Raw genomic sequence first — 16,187 nt, forward strand, 5'->3', positions numbered from 1 at the left:
TCCAAAATCCAGGGGGATCAACTCATCCTGATTTGCTGGGATTCTCCTGGTTTAGCAGTGAATGACCCTCACCCTGGGAAATGCTTAAAAACTATCCTGTTTTTTTTTTTTTTTAATGTTTATTTTTGAGAAAGAGAGTGAGACACAGTGTGAGCACGGGAGGGTCAGAGAGAGGGAGACACAGAATCCAAAGCAGGCTCCAGGCTCTGAGCAGTCAGCCACAGAGCCCGACTCGGGGCTCGAACCATGAACCGTGAGAACACGACCTGAGCGGAAGTCAGACGCCCAACCGACTGAGCCACCCAGGCGCCCCTGCCCTGGTTTTCAGATGGAAAGCCCGCATCCTGGACACTTCCTTGGGCCTGGACAAAGCAGGATGGCTGGCCACCCTACCGAAATCCCAGATCTCGGCCGCTTTGCTCTGCTACCTTCCCGACGAACTCACGTGTTCTATCCGATCCAGCGTTGACAAATACCTATAAACCGGGAATTTGGAGCCGCACCTGTGGACACCTTCTGAGGTCCCTCTCCGGGCCACACCGTCATCTGGGAGAAATGCCCTCCCTGCTGGTGCGGGTCCCTGGGGCCAGTACGCACCACGGGACTCTACTTTTTCCTGCACAAACGGTTGCAGCGTGAGGGCACTTTTGATCCAGGTCAAAAACCCAGCGGTCACAGATTCTCTCTCCCAGGAGTGCGGCCCTGGCACTCTGGAGACTCCCTACTTGAGGCTGCAAGCCCCGTGAGGGCCCGGTAACCCTGGCCTGAGGCGCCACTGGGGCCGTGCGCTGGAGGCAGACTTGCCAAGCAGAAGAATGAACCCCATGTCAGACAGCAGCGGACGCGGGAGGTCACGGGGCCGCCTCTGGGCCCGGGGCCACGTGGCTTCTCGAACTGGGTCAGAGTACCCTGCGGGCTTGGTCTCATTGCTTCTCCTGGACACTACCTTGTCGCCCTGTACCTTCCCACCCGATCTCCCTTTTGGTCTGGAGCTATTCTCCGTGGGTTTCCATCCCTTGAAGACAAACATTCCCTAAACAACGAAAACAATGCTAATTAAAAATGTAATCTCTGCTGGGGCACCCGGCATGCAACTTTTCACCGTGGGCTGATGATAGGTTTGAGCCCCACGTTGGGAGTAGAGATCACTTAAGAATAAAATCTTAAAGGGGCCCCTGGGTGGCTCAGTCGATTGAGCGTCCGACTTCAGCTGAGGTCACAATCTCGCGGTCCACGGGTTCGAGCCCCGCGTGGGGCTCTGTGCTGACAGCTCAAAGCCTGGAGCCTGCTTCAGATTTTGGGTCTCTTTCTCTCTGCCCCTCCCCTGTTCAGGCCTCTGTCTTTTTCTTTCTCTCAAAAGCAAATAAACATTAAAAAAAATTGAAAATAGGGGCGCCTGGGTGGCTCAGTCGGTTAAGCGGCCGACTGCGGCTCAGGTCATGATCTCACGGTGCGTGAGTTTGAGCCCCGCGTCGGGCTCTGTGCTGACAGCTCAGAGCCTGAAGCCTGTTTCAGATTCTGCGTCTCCCTCTCTCTGACCCTCCCCCGTTGTTCATGCTCTGTCTCTCTCTGTCTCAAAAATAAACGTTAAAAAAAATAAATAAAAATTAAAAAAAAATTAAAAATAAAATCTAGAAAAAAGAACACACACACACACACACACACACGTGTGTGTGTGTGTGTGTGTGTGTGTGTGTGTGTGTATTGTGTGTATATATATATAATCTTTGCTTCCTGAGGGCTGGCAATCCAAGGCAGAGAACACTGATATTGCCCAATGTAGGGGGCCAGAGGACAATTTCTTTGGTCCTTCAATTCACAGGGTTCTTTTCTTCCTTTTAAAGTAGGTAAGTAATAACACATACTTATATTTTCATGGTCAAGGTCTCAAATAATACAGAAAAGATGAAGACCTACCTCTGCCTTCAACAATCCCATTCTTTTCCTCTGCCCCGAGGAAACCACTGTTAAAGGTCTGGTGGATGTGTATCCTTCCAGACCTTTCCCCTACATTTCTATTCACATGTGTACTTTTCTCCTAAATGCCACTGCACGCTGGGGGCCACAATCTGGCAGCCTGTAGGCTTATAGCAGGTTTGGCTTGACCCACAGAGCATTTTTGAAAATCTCTAAGTTAGTTGGCAACATTTTAAATTGGGATATCTCGTGAAAGTCTTGGAAACTTGGAAGATAAGGCGACAGGGGCTCTCACTTCTGCCTGGAAACCGCGGAGTAGCACCCAGCAGCGGACTGCCCCCTGCAGGCGGGACGAGCCCTTCTCTTCTCCGGCACCCACTCTTCCCAGAGGTCTCCCACCGGCCCGCCTCAGCCTCATCGGTTTACACGTCGCCTCTCTGGCCCTCTGAAGGATGTGCTTTTTCAACCTCTGTACGTAGTGTTCCGTGGCTCTCTCTTTTCACTTAAAAACCTATCGTGGGCGTCCTTCTGCAAGTACAAACTGACCTACCTTAGTCCTTTTCACAGGTACAGTCCGTGCTCACTATTTGCGGATTCTCTATTTGCAAATCTGCGGCTACTCTCTAAGATTTATTTGTAGTCTTCAAGTTAATAGTCCCAGCGCTTCCGGGGTCACACGGAGACATGGGCAGAGCACTGGACAATTTCAGTGGCTTGATGTGCATGTCTCCCGCTGAGGCTGAACGAGGTGAGGCCCTACTTCCTTGTTTCAGCTTTCATACCGCAAACGAGTGCCCCCAAATTTTGGCAGTCTTTTTAATGCCATGATTTTTGTATTTCTGTGCCCTTTTTTTCTTTTTTTAGAGACAGAGAGAGCACGCATGCAAGCGGGGGAGGCACAGGGCGAGAGGGAGAGGGAGAGTCTTAAGCAGGCTCATGACCGAAGCTGAAATCAGGAGTCAGACGCTTAACCGACCAAGTCACCCAGGCGCCCCTGTCTTTTTGTGCTTCTGCTGTTGATTTCACTTCTTCCATGAAAACCAGTAGGGCTGGAGTGGTGTCCAGCGTTCCCAGGATCAAGAAGGCTGTACGGGGGCTGAACCTATTGCAATAATCATTTGACAACACATGTCAATCAATGCATCCTGTGTGCCCCTTAAACTCACGCGGTGACGTGTGACAATTATTTCTCAGTAAAACTGAAAAAAAGAAGAAGGCTGTGATGTGCCTTATGGAGAAAATACATGTGTCAGATAAGCTTCATTCAGGCTCCAGTCAGTGCCCACTGGCTGTGCGTTCTGTGTTAATGAATCAGTGACACTGTCCACCTAGTTAATTTTGCAGGCAAGCCAGGTCTGCTGAAGAAGGGTTTTAAAAGACTACCTGCTAAATGTCATACAGGAAAAGGGTTACGTGGACGAGAAGGTTTGCAACACTGGTTAGACTGGCTTGTTTTACAAGGATGTTGGCAAATGAACCTACTTAAGGCAACTAGCCTCCAAAGCCCTTGGCTTTCAATCATTGAAAGACCTTGCTATTAATTATTTTTAAGCAATGTGTAATAAGTCAAGTGTCTTTAAACAGACACACACATGGGGCGCCTGGCTGGTTCAGTCGGTGGAGCGTGCAACTCCTGATCTTGGGGTTGTGAGTTCAAGCCCCAGGTTGGGTGTGGAGATTACTTAAAAAAAAAATCTTTTTAAAAAATCTGAAAATAAGAAATAGAAAGAAAATGTGAGCAGAGGCTCCCAGGAACCTAACCCGTATTTCCTTTAAGAGCACTGGTTCTGTATTTGTTAATTCAGTGTTCACAGTACTTTACAGAACGTGACTACTGTGAATACTGTGAATAATGAGAATCAACTGTACTTCTATTTAGCCACTCTGTTATTTATCAATATTTAGGTTGATGCCATTTTTTTTCATGTTTATTTATTTTTGAGAGAGAGAGAGAGAGAGAGAGAGAGAGCGAGCATGTGTGAGAGGGGAGGGCCAGAGAAAGAGGGAGACACAGAATCTGAAGCAGGCTCCAGGTTCCGAGCTGTCAGCACAAAGCCCGACGCGGGGCTTGAACCCACAAACCACGAGATCATGCAGGGCGCCCAGGGGTCTCAGTCGGTTGAGCGTCCGACTTCGGCCAGGTCATGATCTCACAGTTTGTGAGTTCGAGCCCCACATCGGGCTCTGTGCTGAAAGCTCAGAGTCTGGACCCTGCTTCAGATTCGGTGTCTCCCTCTCTCTCTGCCCCATCCTCACTCATGCTCTGTCTGTCTCTGTCTTAAAAATAAATAAAACGTTAAAAAAAACAAAAACAAAAACAAAAACACGAGATCACGATCTGAGCCACACCTGAGTCAGATACTTAACCGACTGTGCCACCAAGGTGCCCCCGGTTGATTCCATTTTTTAAATATTACATCCAGTGGGTACGTGTCTCTATATGCATATGAATGAATTTTCTCTAGGATAGGTATCCAGAAGTACAAAGCTGATTCAAAGGGTGTGCCCATTTAAAACACTGATAAATTCTGGGGCGCCTGGGTGGCTCAGTCGGTTAAGTGTCTGACTTCAGCTCAGGTCATCATCTCACGGTTTGTGAGTTCAAGCCCCATGTTGGGCTCTGTGCTGACAGCTCAGAGCCTGGAGCCTGCTTCGGATTCTGTGTCTCCCTCTCTCTCTGCTCTTCTCCTGCTCATGCTCTGTCTCTCTCTCATTGAAGAATAAATAAACATGTAAAACAACAATAATAATAAAATAAAATATCGGTAAATTCTGCTAAATCACATTCCAAAAGGCTCCTTCAATTTCACTGTCTACCAAGTTTGTGAAAGTGCCTGTTTTTGTGCATCTTCATCAAACTTGGTATTATCAATTTTTAATTTGGCCAATATGTTTGTCATATAATGATACATTGTTTTAATATGTATATTTGTACTATTAGTGGCATTATATATCTTTGCATATGTTTTGTGACCAGTTCATAAGGTTTTAATTGAAAAGTATAATAGCCAGGTTCACATATAATTTCCTACCATTACAGACATTATTACAAATACACACAATGAAACAGAAAATCTGAACAGGTCAACTACTAGCAAGGAGATTGAATTAGTAATCAAAAACCTTCTAACAAAAGTCCGGTACCAGACAGCTTCACAATGAATTTCATCAAACGTTCAAAGAATAATTAATACCAGCCCTTCACAAATTCTTCTAAAAAAGAGAAGCGGGGGGGAACTCTTCCAAACATATTTTATAACACCAGCATTACCCTGATAGCAAAACCAGACAAGGACGCTACAAAAAAAAAAAAAGGGAATTTTTACAGGCCAATATCCATGATGAACATAGATGCAAAAATCCTCAGCAAAATATTAGCAAATTGAATTTAACAATACATTAAGAGGATCATACCCCATCGTCCAGTGGGGTTTATTCCAGGGATCCAAAGATGTTTCAACATCCGCAAATCAGTTCACAGGATACAAAACGAAGGATAAAAATCATATGATCACCTCAACAAATGTAGTAAAAGCATTTGACAAAATTCAACATCCATTTATGATAAAAACTCAACAAAGCTGATATAGAGGAAACGTACCTCAATGTAATAAAGGTTACGTATGTCAAACCCACAGCCAACATCATACTCCATGGTGAAAACTGAGAGCTCTTCCTCTAAGATCGGGAATAAGACAGGAATGTCCACTCTCACACTTCTTTTTTTTTTAAGTTTATGCATTTACTTTGAGAGAGAGAGAGAGAGAGAGAGAGAGAGAGAGAGAGAGAGTATGTGAGTGAGCTGGGGAGGGGCGGAGAGCAAGAGAGAGAATCAACACGGGGTTCAATTTCATGAACTGTGAGATCCTGATCTGAGCCGAAATCAAAAGTCAGACACTTAACCAACTGAGCCATCCAGGCGCCCCAACTCTCACCACTTCTATTCAATATAGTATTGGAAGTGCTAGCCACAGCAATTGGGCAAGAAAAAGAAAAAAAAAAGTATCCAAATTGGAGAGGAAGAAGTAAAACTGTCACTATGTGAAGATGACAAGATACTATATATAGAAAACCCTAAAGGGGCACCTGGGTGGCTTAGTCGGTTGAGCATCCGACTTCAGCTCAGGTCATGATCTCACAGCTTGTGAGTTCAAATCCTGCATCGGGCTTTGTGCTGACAGCTCAGAGCCTGGAGCCTGCTTTGGATTCTGTGTCTCCTTCTCTCTCTGCTCCTCCCCCACTTACGCTCTGTCTCTCTCTGTCTCTCAAAAATGAATAAATGTAAAAAAAAGAAAAAGAAAAAAAGAAAACCCTAAAGACACCATCAAAAAACTGTGAGAACTAATAAATTGAGTAAAGTTGCAGAATATAAAATCAACAAATATCTATTGTTTCTTTACACCAATAATGAACAGAGAAATTAAGAAAAGAATTCTATTTACAATTGCATCAAAAAGAATAAAATACCTAGGAATAAATTTGACCAAGGAGGTGAACAACCTGTAGTCCAAAAATTATAAGATACTGATGAAAGAAACTGGAGAAGGTACAAACAAATGGAAAGATACTCCAAGCCCACGTACTGAAAGAAGTAATATTGTTGAAATGGCCATACTAGCCAGAGCAATCTATAGACGCAATGCCATTCCTGGCAAAATTCCAATGGCGCTTTTCACAGAAATAGAACAAACAATCCTAAAATTTGAATGGAGCCACTAAAGCCCCCTGAATGGTGGCATCACACTCCCTGAATTCAAACTCGATTTTGAAGCAACAGTAATGAAAACGGTATAGTACCGGCATAAAAACAGATACATAGATGAACGAGACAGAATAGAGAGCCCAGAAATAGACCATCACTTATACGGGCAATTCATTGATGACAAAGGAGAAAATAAAACTCGATGGAGAAAGGACAGTTTCGTCGGTAAGTGATGTTGGGGAAATTGGACAGCCATATGCAAAAGAATGAAACTGGAGCACTCTCTCATGCCATACACACAAACTAACTCAAAATGGATTAAAGATTTGACTGTAAGATCTAAAACCATGAAAATTCTCGAAGAACACATGAGCAGTGAACTCCCCGACACAGGTCTTGGTGATGAATTTTTGGATCTGGCACCAAAGGCAAAAGCAACGAAAGAAAAATATGGAAGTGGGACTCCATCGAAGTAAAGAGCTCCTGCATGGCACAGGAAACCATCGACAAAATGAAAAGACAACCTACTGAATGGGAGAAAGTAAGTGCAAATTATGTCTCTGATAAGGTGCTAATATCTAAAGTATATAAATAACCCAGACTCAATAGCAAAAAACAATCTGATTTACAAATGAGCGTAAGATCTGAATAGACATTTGTCTTAAAAAATTTTTTTTTGAGAGAGGGAGAGAGAGAGAGCACGGGCAGGGGAGGGACAGAGAGAGGAAGAGAGAGAATTCCAAGCAGGCCCCACATCATCAGCATGGAGCCCAATCCAGGGCTCGAACTCACAAACTGTGAGATCATGACCTGAGCTGAAACCAAGAGTCAAATGCCCAACTGCATGAGCAACCCAGGAGCCCCTGAGTAGACTTTTTTCTAAAGTTTTTTTTTTTAATTTTTAATGTTTGTTTTTGAGAGAGAGAGAGAGGGAGCGAGTGGGAGAGAGGCAGAGAGAGAGGGAGACACAGAATCCAAAGCAGGCTCTAGACTCTGAGCTGTCAGCACAGAGACCCATGTGGGGCTTGAACTCACAAACCACGAGATCATGACCTGAGCCGAAGTCAGATGCTTAACTGACTGAACTATGCAGGCGCCCCAAAAGAAAACATACAGATGGCTAATAGGTATGTGAAAAGATGCTCAATATCATTAATCATCAGGAAAATGCAAATGAAAACGAGAATAAGAGATCATCTCCCCCCTGTCAGAATGGCTATTACCAAAAAGACAAGAGATAACAAGTGTTGTGAGGATGTGGAGAAAAGGGAACCTTTGTGCACTGTGGGTGGGAATATAAATTGGTGTAGCCATTATGGAAAACAGTCGGGAGTTTCCTCAAAAAATTAAAAATAGAACTACTATAGGGGTGCCTGGGTGGTTCTGTTGATGAAGTGTCTGACTCTTGGTTTCGGCTCGGGTCATGATCTCACGGTTCATGGGTTCGAGTCCTGAGTGGGGCTATACACTGACAACATGGACCCTACTTGGGATTCTCTCTCTCCCCCTCTCTCTGCCCCTCCACCGCTGGCTCACGCTCTCTCTCTCTCAAAATACATAAGTCAACTTAAAAAAAAAAAAGAACTACCATATGATCCAGCAATTCCAAATTCCACTTCTGGGCATATATCCAAATAAAACAAAAACACAAATTTGAAAAGATATATGGCACTCTTCATGTTCCCTGCAGCATTATTTATAGTAGCCAAGATATGGAAACAATCTAAGTGTCCACTGATGGATGAATGGATAAAGACATTGTACACACACAGACACACACACACACTCAGAGGCTGGGATGTTATTCAGCATTTTCAAAAGAACAAAATCTTGCCATTTGCAACAACACGGATGGGCCTCGAGAGCATCATGCTAACTGAAATAGGTCAGATACAGAAAGAAAATACTGTGATCTCTCTTAATGTGGAATCTAAAAATAAATAAATAAATAAATAAATAAATAAATAAATAAATAAATAAATTAAAAACCAAGCTCACAGATACCTCTTGGTGGTTGCAAGAGGTGAGGGGTTGGGGGTGGGGAAGAAATGGGTGAACTGTTCTATTTAGTGTGGTTTTAAAACACTGAATAATAATTTTAAAAACCCTACATATTCATTGAACCACGCAAGGCTGACATGATCTTCAGCTGCACTTAGGGAAGCTCCAGGTTTGGCACCATTGGGGGGTTACCAATGTCAAAGCCCTAGATTCTTTCTTCCCACCATGCCATCCCGGGCTGGCATCCCTCTTGCCACAACATGGCTGCAAGCGTTTCCGATATCACACTGGCTACGGAAAAGTTCCCAGAGGGAATGAGACCATCTCTTCAGAATATGCAAACTATTCCTAGGAGCCCCTGCGGCACATCAGCTTTCTCATCCCATAGGTCAGAATCGGGTCACTTGTTCACCCTTTAAACCAGTCCCTGGTAAGGAAAATGGAACCCCGGTGAGTAGCTTCAAGTCCACAAATAGGCCAGACAGTCCTGCCTCAACCAGGCATTGCTTGCTCATCTTTCTCTGATCTTTTCTCACTTCTCACCTTAGCAGCCAGGCTTTTCTTGACCATTGTGTTCGCAATGACACCTCCAGCGTTCTCTTTTTCTCTTCTCTGCTTTAGTTTATTCTAACATAGCATATGCTTTACTTGTTTTTTGAAACGTATTGCCCACCTCTTTCAACCAGAATGTAAGCTGAAGGAGTGTAGGAATTTTGCTGTTCTATTCGCTGCTAAATCGTTAGCACACTCTGGCTGTATAAATAATACTCCGTATTTGTTGAACGAGTGAATACTATTTGAATGAATTCTATCTGAATCCATCTCTCAATTAATTCTAAACTCAGGTGAGGAAAAGAGGGGAATTGTTTATTGAGTCCTCCCCCCTCCCACCCCGCCTGGCCGCTGCAACAGCAGCTTGCACATCAGCAGGACAGGGTGACCCCATCGTCACCTACCAATCTTGGCTCTGTCGCAGACTAGGAGTCTGGAGTTCTTCTCTCTTGTCCAGCAAGAGAGCAGACGCAGCATTGAATACGAGAGAGGCTAATGTCCGGGAGGAGACAAGAGCCCCGAACAGGCATTTCATCTCCGTATTTATTGAGCTCTCAAGATCTTACACACGTGGTGAATGTGGAGAAAACAATGGGACAGTAATTGTTAACTTGTGTAAGAAGTAAAGGGTCTGGGGGGCAAGTGGTGTTTGTGATCAAAGTGTATTGGCACCAGATGGAAAGTAGTCTCCTGTAGGTGACGTAACAAGTTACTTGTGATCCTGTGAACAATATCTCGCTAGCTAACCTCGGGCGCTTTTGCCACATGGTGGTGGCTTTCCGCCCTAAGCTTTTTTCTACTAAGTGGTTAACCTTGGGAGCTTTCACCCTGTGGTGGTGGCTCTCTGCCCTAAGCCTTCTTAACCCATTTATGTGAGTATAAGGAATTCTGGAGACTATTTCCCCCCAGGCTCCACGTACAGCACTTCTACCTGGATGTGAGGTTGCTTCTGCCGCCCGATCGCAGGTGCATTTGAGCCGAGGCACAGTTCCTGGTGTTGGCTGTTCTGCTCCAACGTTCCTCACAAATGACCACGACCACCCGTTGGTGTCATGTCTTAGCTGAGAACCTCTACTCCAGGCCACTCTGCGGTCATGTTATGGCTTTGGGACCAGTATCTTGCCCTCATCCTCGGTTGTTTACATTTCCACCACCTGTGCTCATGGTCCCTTCTCCTCCTCTACTCTGGTGACTCACACCTCCATCTACTCAACCTCTGAGGCGTGGCCATATCAGGAACCTGCTTCTGCTTTAGGACCTCAACACTGTTCTCCTTATTCCCTCTCTTCCTTTCTCTTATAACAACAGGGACAGCTCTTTATCTTCACTGATGCCTCTTTTGCGTCCTTGCTTATTATTCCTCTTACTGTCCACTCAGTCTGGACCCTACAGTTGGTTCTTCAACCATATTCTTTTTTTAAGTTTTTTATGTTTATTTACCCTTGAGAGATAGAGCGAGAGCAGGGGAGGGGCAGAGACAGAGAGAGAGGGAGACACAGAATCCGAAGCAGGCTCCCGGCTCTGAGCTGTCAGCACAGAGCCCGACATGGGCTCGAACCCACGAACCCTGAGATCATGACCTGAGCTGAAGTTGGACGCTTAACCAACTGAGCCACTCAGGTGCCCCTCAACCGTGTTCTTGCTAGTGCCCTAGAATTCCTGTTCTCCAGCTTCTCGGTCTGCCCACTGTGTCATTCCCCACAAAGGGGAATTCCCTGCTGTCTGCGTCTGCAACTTTCGGGTGGATAGAAGTGGTCCTGACCCGGCCCAGCCGGAGGGGCCTGTCCAGGCGGTACAATCCCCACAGTGCCATCCGCCATTTTTCTTCCTGGAGCTGTCTGGGGTCCTGCCATCTGACCAGCCTGGGGAGTGGGAAGGAGATGGGTCAAGTGAAGGAGGGAGAGAAATGTGGGGCCTCGGTGCGCTGGGCTGGCCAGCCTGGGGGAGATTCTTCTCTCTCCTGTTCCTCCTTGAGGCTAGCCCAGATCCCTTACCTACGCCTAAAAACTTTCACATCACCAGGGAAACTGCTTGATTTCACAAATGCTTTGAACCAACTGGGAACTTCTTATTAGAGATGAATGAAAACAGGGCTTGCCCTCCAGGAAGCCCCTAGCAGCTCACTGGCTCCCCAAGTTTTAATGCTTTGAGAAGAAGCTGAAGTAGCAAATGAGAAAAGCAAAAACAAATGCCCAGAAAGACAACAGTATATGGACTTCACCTTCTTTACTGGAAATTTGGAAATGTGTAAGAATGTATTTCTTTATGTTTTCTAGGCACAAGAAATAACTCTAGCTTTTCTTGATGATTTATAATTAAACTGTTGGTCTTGTCCTAACCCTTTCATTTATTTATTTTTAATTGTTTTAAAGTTTATTTATTTTGAAAATGAGGGAGAGAGAGAGAGCACAAGTAGGGAAGAGGCAGAGAGAGAGAGGGAGAGAGAGAATTCCAAGTAGGCTCTTTGCTTGTGGGGCTTGAACCCACAAACTGTGAGATCATGACCTGAGTGAAATCAAGAATCAGGTGGTCAACTGACTGAGCCACCCAGGCACCCCTATCCTAACTCTTTTAAATACACTCAATTTGATTTTGAAAAGAAACTGTTTCCAGAATGAATCCAGGCCATAACCTATTATTAACCCTCAGCTTAAATATTGGCAATATTTTTTTAATGTTTATTTATTTTTTGAGGTGGGGGAGGGGCAGAGAGAGGAGGAGACACAAAATCCAAAGCAGGCTCCAGGCTCTGAGCTGCCAGCACAGAGCCTGATGCGGGGCTCAAACCCACATACCGTGAGATCGTGACCTGAGCTGAAGTCAGATGCTTAACCTACTGAGCCACCCAGGCACCCCAATATTGGCAATGTTTAAAGGTAATGCTGTATTTATTTATTTAAAAAATTTTTTAATGTTTTTATTTACTTTTGAGAGAGAGAGAGAGACAGAGTGTGAGGGGGCAAGGGGCAGAAAGAGGGAGACACATAATCTGAAACAGGCTTCAGGCTCTGAGGTGTCAGTACAGAGCCCGATGTGGGGCTCGAACTCACGAACCATGAGATCGTGACCTGAGCCGAAGTCAGATGCTCAACCGACTGAGCCACCCGAGCGCCCCTAAAGGTAATGTTTTGAAGAGAACATGATTGCAATTCTCATGCAGATATAAAGTGAATACATGTCCAAGATTTTATTGAATGCATTAACTAATCAAGAAACTAGTAAGATGTTCACAAGAGTATTCAAAGAACTACACACACACACACACACACACACACACACGTAGGCAGATAAGAAATGCTAAAAGGAATTTATAAATCGATGCAAATGTATGTATCCACAGGGCAGTAATCAGTTCCATTCCACCAGACATGACTAATTTGCATTTCTCTGGACAAGAATAACTTGCATTAATACTGGTTTTCTACAACTTACAGAGGTGTAAAATAGGTCAAAGATGAGAAAGATACCAGGGATGGTCCTCTAGATAAGACACCCAATAATGTTCATTTGGTCCAGTTTAGTCTTTTGCTTTTTCCTAATAGTGACCACTGGAGGAGAAAACCAAGAAGTATGAATACATAAAAATTTAAAACATGTACATCACAGTATATACATACATACATACATATATATATATATATATAGTTGTTATATATATATATATATATAGTTGTTATATATATATATATATATATATATATATATATATAGTTGTTAAAACTCTTTGGTATGTACACCTAAGATCTGTGCATTCCATTGTCTTATATTTTACATACATTAAAATAATTATTTCAGGGTTGCCTGCCTGGCTCAGTCAGAAAAGTACACGACTCTTGATCTCGAGGTCATAAGTTTGAGCCCCATGTTGGGTGTAGAGATTAAATAGCTAAGTAACTAAATAAATGGTTTTAATCTTAAAAAATAACAAACTGACGGGGCGCCTGGGTGGCTCAGTCGGTTAAGCGGCCGACTTCAGCTCAGGTCACGATCTCGCGGTCCGTGAGTTCAAGCCCCGCGTCGGGCTCTGGGCTGATGGCTCAGAGCCTGGAGCCTGCTTCCGATTCTGTGTCTCCCTCTCTCTCTCTGCCCCTCCCCTGCTTGCTCTCTCTCTCTCTCAAAAATAAACATTAAAAACAAAAATTTAGGGGCACCTGGGTGGCTCAGTCGGTTAAGCATCCGACTTTGGCTCAGGTCATGATCTCACGGTCTGTGAGTTCAAGCCCCGTGTTGGGCTCTGTGCTGACAGCTCAGAGCCTGGAGCCTGTTTCAGATTCTGTGTCTCCCTCTCTTTGACCCTCCCCTGTTCATACTCTGTCTCTCTCTGTCTCAAAAATAAATAAACGTTAAAAAAAAATTAAAAAAAATAAGCTTAAAAACCTTGTGGATGTTAAAAATGTTACTAATAAATTTTTCAGTTCAGCACTACACTGAGAAAACATTTGAAACACGTATGACAATAGATGAGCATCGTCAATAAATAATGGGGTCACGTGAACCAACTGAAAAAAATTAAAACTCATATAAATGGGCAAAAGCTACTAACACACAACAGAAGCAGAGACATACATTTAAAACCATTCATACCAGTGATTAATCACAAATTTAAATAAACTCTTTTTCACGTATCTAATGGTCCGAGAGTCTTAAAAACCATTTTGCTTTGGACAAGGGTGCAGGAGGGTAAGCATTCCATATCCTGCATGCTGCTGGTAGGACACACGGATACCTGTTTTTGAGGGCCTCTGTTTACAGCATGAGTAAAAAGACTTACAAATGTTTTTGACTCAGTAATTCTAATACTAGGTCTCTTACAAGGAAATAATTAGAAATAGCCCGGGTGGCTCAGCTGATTGAGGGTCTGACTCTTGATTTCGGCTCAGGTCACGATCCTCAGGGCTGTGGGATTGAGCCCCATGCTGGGCTCCACCCTGAGTGTGGAGCCTGCTTGGGATTTTCTTTCTCTCTCTCTGTCTCTCTCTCTCTCTGTCTCTCTCTCTTTCTCCCGCTGCCCCTTTCTACCACTCAGCTCTCTAAATTAATATAAAATAAATAAATAAAAAGAAATACCTTCCAAGACGTTATGTACAAAAATATTCAATATTGTGAAAAATTGGAAATAACCAGTATCTAGTAAAAGGCGAATCACTACAAAAATTACAAAAGAGGGGCAACCAGCTGGCTCAGTCTGAGGAGCCTGTGACTTTTGCTCTCTTGTGAGTTCGGGCCCCATGTCGGGTGTAGAGATTACTTAAATAAATAAAACTTTAAAAAAATTACAATAGAACCATAAGGTGAAAAGATCACTCAACCATTAAAAATAATGTTCAAGGGACAGCTTGTTGGCTCAGTCCGTATGGCATGTGACTCTTGATCTCGGGGTTGTGGGTTTGAGCCCCAGTCTGGGTGTGGAGATTACTTAAAATCTTAAAAAATAATAATGTTTATGAAGAATTTATAAAGACATGGGGTGATGCCCAAGATACATTATGCGAAAAGTGGATGTGGATCTGTATAGGTTACATTTACAACCATATAAAAAATATATGCACCGTATATTCATATGTCATAGATGCTGTGCTGGAGATGTAACTTGTGGTTCTGTCACTGCTCTACGAAAAGAATGCCAGAGGGGAGCCTGGGTGGCTCAGTTGGCTGAGTGTCTGACTCCTGGCTTCGGCTCAGGTGATGATCTTGTGGGTTCGTGGAATTGAGCTGTGAGCTGGGCTCTGTGCTGACAGTGCAGAGCCCGCTTGGGATTCTCTCTCTCTCTCTCTCTCTCTCTCTCTCTCTGTCCCTCCAACACCTCCCACCCCTGCTCTCTTACATCCCTCCCCACACACATGAGCCCTCTCTTAGTAAAGAAACATTAAACAACAACAACAACAACAACAACAACAAGAATGCCAGAAAGTCTTCTGGGGAGGAGATGCTATATGAGGTCTCCTTCCTCCAAGGGAGGTAACTAGAATTTAGCTGTTTTGAAGGGCTGGCCCCCGCCAGAGACAATCGGGCCCTAATGTTAGGGTAGGTGGGGACCAGTTACCAGCCTTTTGTGTGAAAGGGTACACAAAGGAGAATGCGTAGGATCCCTGGAAAGCCTACTGAAAGTCGCATTTGGGGCGAGGGTGGAATTTGCAGCCCTGCGGTCCAGGGGGGAAGTGGAACAAGACCAGTCTGGTTTTGTTTTGTTTTTATATGAAATTTCACTTTTTTTCCAGTTAATTTATTTATTTTGAGAAAGAGTGCACATGCGTGGGGCGGGGGAGGGGCAGAGAGAAGGAGAGAGAGAATCCCAAGCGGGCTCCGTGCTCAGCACAGAGCCCAATGAGGGGCTCAAAGTCACGAACCTCGACATCGTGACCTCAGCTGAAATCAAGAGTCAGAGGCTTAACCGACTGAGCCACCCAGGCACCCCAGGCCCAAGCTGTTTTAAGGGTCGAAAACACCTATGCAAGAAAGAGAAAGCGGTTGGTAGAATTACACAGCTTTTCATTGGAGCCAATCCTGAGACAGTGCTGGGGCTGGACACCTAAACGAGGCCTTGGGAGCTGGCAAAGGACTCTGGATTAGCTGACGCTGAGAGAGTGCACTCCCTCCTCCCTAGGACCTAACAGACCCTGTGTCCAACATCCTGGCCATCAGTCCCTTGGTGGGAACAAGCAGGAGCACCGGAGAGTGACACCTTGTGGTGGAAAAGAGCAACTGCAGAAACAGCCACAGCGCGGACAGGAAGACCTTAGGACAGGAAGGCTTTTCTCCCGCAGTTTTGAGCGGGACTCCTTTGTGTATTACATAGACTCCTGGGCAGGCCAGGAGAAGGGGGAGCTCCAAGAAGCGGGTAAATGGCGAATTTAGTAGTCAGAGCTTGGTTTTAGTTTCATTTATTTTGGAAAACTTTTTATTTTTTTTAAATACTTATTTAAAAAAATTTTTTTTTAATGTTTATTTACTTTTGAGACAGAGAGAGACAGAGCATGAACGGGGGAGGGTCAGAGAGAGAGGGAGACACAGAATC

The sequence above is a fragment of the Panthera uncia genome (genome assembly GCF_023721935.1).
Source record: "Panthera uncia isolate 11264 chromosome B3 unlocalized genomic scaffold, Puncia_PCG_1.0 HiC_scaffold_2, whole genome shotgun sequence".
Taxonomy (NCBI): Eukaryota; Metazoa; Chordata; class Mammalia; order Carnivora; family Felidae; genus Panthera; species Panthera uncia.